Below are 6,080 nucleotides of genomic sequence, written 5' to 3' on the forward strand. Positions count from 1 at the left end.
TAGCCCCAAGTGCCTCTCAGGTTACTTAAGTGTGATTAAATAACCAACAAACAATATAGAGAATGAGCTGAACATTTACACAAATCTTCCTTACACAAAGTCATTGCCCATTTACTATTGGGACCACAAGGGAATATAGATTTTAGTTTTCCTAGCAAGGGTATAACCCCAAGGGCAAAACATCAACTTTTAGCATGCAAAACTCCTCTACATTGCGAAAATTATTAAGGAACCCACACATAGTCACTATGGAATTCCCAATGAAATATCACCAATCCAAGCTATGGATCCATTAATGCATACATAAAATTGAGGTGGGGAATATCACTACATGGATTGCCCATTATTACGGTCATCCAAGTAACCCCTAATATGATGCTAATATTAGCATATACAAGGTAAAGGTGAAAAAACCAAGTTTTGAGCTAGAGTGGATCTCATTGAGCAAAGATTTCAATAAATACCCCACAAGAATAGGGTAAACACGCAAATCCAACGGAGGAAAAAGGGATTGAAAGCTAGAAGAAGCTACCAACTTGGTGTGAAACTATTAAGAAACATTTGAGGCAAGGATCAAGGCTAGAAAAGGCTCTTAAACAATACACATCATTGTAATATCATCTCCATAATCTACAAAACTAGTAGAAATGCAACCGAAATATTAGAGCTTCCAAAAGAGGAACCTAATCAAAGCTTTGAATCATATTTAATGTCCAAAATGCTTGAGGAAAATTCCATCTCCTAAAGTTCTAGAAGAGTGTAGGTCTCACATCATTTTTTATACCTCAGGGAGTAGAATATTGATTAGGTCTTTGTTACAAAGAGATCCTAGTCTATGGATAGATCTCAAAGACTAGATAAAAGCACTATGTAAATTTCCTTATCCTCAAGAGCAATTATTTATGTGCCAATTATGCCCTAATTTGAACTTGAACCTTATTTTTACTAAAGTGAAGTGAATGAATTATCCTAAACTAGATTTTCTTTTAATCTTCTTCCACTTTAATGAATGCATCCATTGATTATATGAGATACCTTATATGATTTTCTTTTAAGCATCTTCCACTTTAATGAATACATCCATTGATTGTATGAGAGACCTCATATGATTTTCTTGACCAAGGCACCAAATTTTTTGAGATAATAAGGAATGTGTACAAAAGTTCTATCAAATTTCACTAATGTAAATTATGTCACATCAAGGTTACTTGAGCCTTATTTTTACCAAAGTAAATGAAATAATCCTAAATTAGATTTTCTTTTAATCATCTTCCACTTAAATGAATGCATCCATTGATTGTATGAGATCTTATATGATTTTCTTGACCAAATTTTATGAGATAATAAGAAATGTGCACAAAATTTCTATCAAATTTCACTAATGTAAATAGGAGATTGCTAGCTATACATTATGCCATAAACCAAAGCCTTCACCATGTCAACAGTGAAGACTTTGGAGTTGTAATTGTGAAACCTCCAATTCATGAATTTCCTTAGGATACAAGAGTAGCATTCTCATGGATTTTTTAGGATACAAGAGTAGCACTATAAATTTCATTAGAATAAAAGAGTAGCACTTTCATGATTTACACACATGAAGGTAATCATATGTGCTTATATGACATTAGTGATAGTATTTTGCCATTACGTTAAGATTTTTCATTCTCGCCATTTCAAAAGTCTTGCATATGTTAGTATCTATGTTAATATCTCATCATTTTAAAACTCTTGCATATGTTAGTATCTATGTTAATACTTCATCATTTCAAAACTCTTGCATATGTTAGTATCTACTTCATAGGGTCAAAACTATTGCATATTTCAGTATCTATGTTAATGCCTCATCATTAAAACTCTTGCATATGTTAGTATTTATGTTAATACCAACTAGGGTCAAAACTCTTGCATATGCCAGAATCTATGTTAATACCAAGTAGGTTCATCGTATCTATGTTAATACTAACCAGGGTCATGGTAAAAATACTAAAAAACTTGACAGGGTTCATTTTATTTTAATAAAATGAGGTTTAAAAAACTTTTGTAACTATGTTGTAAGAACTAGAAAACATTAAAAACTATAGATAATCTCCATGCTAAAACATTTGTTGTTGATAATACATTGGTTGTGAAATAGTTGATTAATGCATTCAAAATCTATAAACCAATATCAAAGTTCAAATTGTGTGTTACTTATATTGTTTTTATTCTAAGGCTTTGTAATAATAGTTTTAAAATAAGTTTAAGCTACACTATAATGTATTCATAGCTGATTGATGCATTCAAGATCTATAAACCAATATCAAAGTTCAAATTGAGTGTTGCTTATATGATTTTTATTCTAAGGCTTTGTAATCATAGTTTTAAAATAAGTTTAAGCTACACTATAATGTACTTTCATTTCATATTTTTTGCATCAAAATGTTGCCGATGTTTTGGACTTCAGTATAAAAAGTGTTTCAAATTTACACCTATTTTTAGGCCCTTTTCAAAAGAGGGGTCACTCTATAAACCCAATTTTTTAAAAATTGGCCAAAAATTACCAAATTTGTACAACAACAATATCCCCAAGTGTCCCATATCCATGAGATATCCCCCAAGTGTTTGATATCTACCATGAAATATGACAATTTGGCTTGCAACTTTGTTTTCTCTTATTAGGGTTTTTACTTTAAAGCCAATGGTTTGTTGCATGTCAAGTTGACTTCTTAAATCATTGCCAATGGTTTGTTGCGTGTCAAGTTGACTTGTCAAATCATTGCCACTACACCCATTAAATCTTACACTACTAAAGTTTTAAAAAGATTCCTTTGGATAGTTGTGGATTTTTTTTCTCAAGGGATTGATGAGATAGAATACTAGATTATAAAAAACTTTAATCTCTTTTTGTACTCTTAAACCACCATTTGGCACATGGGAAAGTGTGTTTGTTATTTGTAGCTACCTTTTTTCTTTCTAGTCTAAAACTTGATTATTGGGCCAATTTGGCTATGAAGATATGTACAAAATGATGTATTGGCCTCTAATGGAAACTACACCATTTGAAAAGAAAAAAGAAAAAAGTGAGATGGAAATGTGATGAGGTGATGGTTTCTCCATCACAATTTCCATAAGTAGACCATTGCAAGAATTCTTTGTAAGAGTTCTATAAAGTAGACCATCACAATTCCCATAAGTAGACCATTGTAAGAGTTCTATAAAGTAGACCATTGCAAGAATTCTACTTCATCCAAACTACTATATAGCTTGTGTATTGTTAAACTCCTACATGCATTTTTCTCTAACCAATTTCAATCATGAAGCACATGATCAAAAAGAGACCTTGCAAAAAGTGATGAGCACGAATAACTTTCATCACAAGTTTCATGTTTGCACTCAACTTATCTACAACCTCTCATTAAAAGTGCATCTTTTTTCTTTGAACTAAGTTGCTTTTCTTTTTATACAACATGAGACGTGATGTGTACATGTCATTTGTTTTTTTTGGTAATCTTTTTTGTTGTTTGATGCTAATGGCTCTATTTCCTTTGGCAAGCCACTATTCCTCATCATTGGTGTGCCTCTTGCTTTTACAATTCTAGCCCCACCTTTTGTTTTGCAGTTTGTGTGGTATGCCCAAATTTATGTTCCTCTTTGCATCTCTTTTGAATAATTAGACATCAATTTGCTTCTTCCATTTAAATTTCTTATCTCTCCAAATTTATCTCCTTTGTTTGAAGTAGTTGGAGTTAATTCTTTGCAATTTATCATCATCCTTGACCTTATTCAGCCTTAAAGTAGGTTTATTAGCTTCTTGGATGTGGATATGCATAAAACTATAGTTTTGAAAGTAAGGATCTCTTTACCTACCTTATCTCATCAACTTATCACCATATGTTTTTCTTCTTTGAAAGTAAGGCCTTGATGATATCTCCCATATTTCAATATGTTAGCCTTCTAGGTTTAGGAAATACCTTAGTGACTATAGTATGTGCAATAAACATCAAGGTTCCTTTAGACACGTGACAGGGCAACAAGATGAGGAAGGAGGAAAAGAGCAAAAATCCAAGAGAAAGAAGGGAGAAGGGGAGATTGAAGAAGGAAAAGAGAGATAGAGGGGCATAAAGACAACCAAATATATATATATATATATATATATATATATATATATATATATATATATATATATATATATCAATACTATTTCACAAAGGTATTTTTGATAGACAAATACAAGTTCAATTTTCTCAAGTTTTGCCTTGATTTTTTTAATCGATTCAATGAATGAATCCAGAAGATGTTTTATTGTTAGAATTTGACAAATTATCTTGCCATGTAACCTATAAATTTATGATGATTATTAAAATTTCAAAAAATCACTTAGGTTTTGAAATGACATTGCATAAAAAAACTAAAGAAGACATCTTTTTTAACGAAATTTCGTTTGGGATACTTATAAAAAACAATCGAAAGTTGCAATAGTAATAGAAGAAACTAGAAATAATGAAATGATATCTTGACTAAGACACTCAAGGAATTTTCAAAGTAGATTTTAAAGGAAGACATGCTTAAAATGCTTGCCATAAGAAGTAGCATTGAATAGGAGTACTCATAGTGACAAGTCATGGCAAATAAACATATAATCACAACAAGAAATGAGGTAAAGTTTCTTATGATTGAAGGGGAAAGATGGGTGGACCTATGAGAGGAGGTCTTTGTTTATAGTCAAATTAGTACACACGTAAATCACAATTTTTAAATGAAAAGAAAGCAAATAAGGGGCAATGATACCCCTTGTTGAAAAGCTTAAAGGAGAGAACACTTTTCAACATAAGCCTAATGTCTCTATTATTTGTAGAAACAAAGTTGCCATGTGTAAGATAGGTTAGTCCTATGCCAAAGCTAGGTAGGCACAATTTTGTACCGTAATAGTCACACTGTAAGATATACAAAATCAAATAAATACTATTTACAATGAAAATAAATATAAAATACAAGAGACTAGATATACAAGGAGGACCCTTATCTTGGCACCCCAACCTCGTTTAGTGAGAGAGAGAGAGAGAGAGAGAGAGAGAGAGAGAGAGAGAGAGAGAACATAGGGCTGAGTGTAATAATCAAGGCACCATAATGTCTAAACAGAGAGTAGTAGTAGTTAATCACACTTTGTAAAGGCTATGTCATGGTCAACATGTCAACATAGTAATCAAAAGGGAAATGGAGTTGGAAATACAAACTCTTCACACACATGAGGTGTTTTATAAGAATCTATTAGGTTGTGGGTTCTTGAAACATATGGCTAAAAAATGTACTCACACGCAACCTAGACGTTGGCTATCTGTAAAATTATTTCTCATACTTTTGATGATTTATTGTTTATTATTGGTACTAGCATTACATTATAAAGCATGCAACTACGTGAAGATAGATGGGCCATAAAATATACATGGTGGTTTTTTATCTCATTATCTCTCTTGAGTTGTCGTACCTCGTCGCTTCTAGACTCAAGTGACTAAGCATGTGAAGTCAAAATATTAATGCTTATTGATTAAATCTCTTCATAGTTGCTATTACCTACAAAAATCTTTATTGATACCATGGGAAGTGAAGCCTTGTGTGAGCAAAGCCATGGTGTAAATATGTGATATCTCCACCATGTGAATTACCATTGAAGTTTCATATCTTGAATGAGGAATGTGATGCACGATTCTATTAAATTGTTTTACATCTTGCCTCTAAATTGATAGCAGGCAATGTAGACTCTCTATAATTTCTGTCCTCTAATTTGATTGTGTGTAAGTAGTTGACTACGTATCCATTCCATGTGACCATTATCTTAAGCCTTCAATGTTGCATGTTCCTAGAAGATTTCTCTACAATTTAGAATTATTGTGGAATCTCTTGAACCCCCTTTTGAGTGATGTGAATGGAAATACACCCTCTCATCGAAAGCAATGAAGGCCATCACTTACTCCTCTCTCCTCCCTTCCCATGAGTGATATCAATCCCCCTCCTTCCATTTCAAAAAGTTAAGCGAGCCTCAAAATAAGCTTTGAGCTCTAGGTGTGGAATCTTTGAATGAAGGGTCTGATAGCCTCGAGTCA

The sequence above is a fragment of the Cibotium barometz genome, chromosome 11 (assembly GCF_041138505.1).
Source record: "Cibotium barometz isolate CiBa-2024 chromosome 11, ASM4113850v1, whole genome shotgun sequence".
Classification (NCBI taxonomy): Eukaryota; Viridiplantae; Streptophyta; class Polypodiopsida; order Cyatheales; family Cibotiaceae; genus Cibotium; species Cibotium barometz.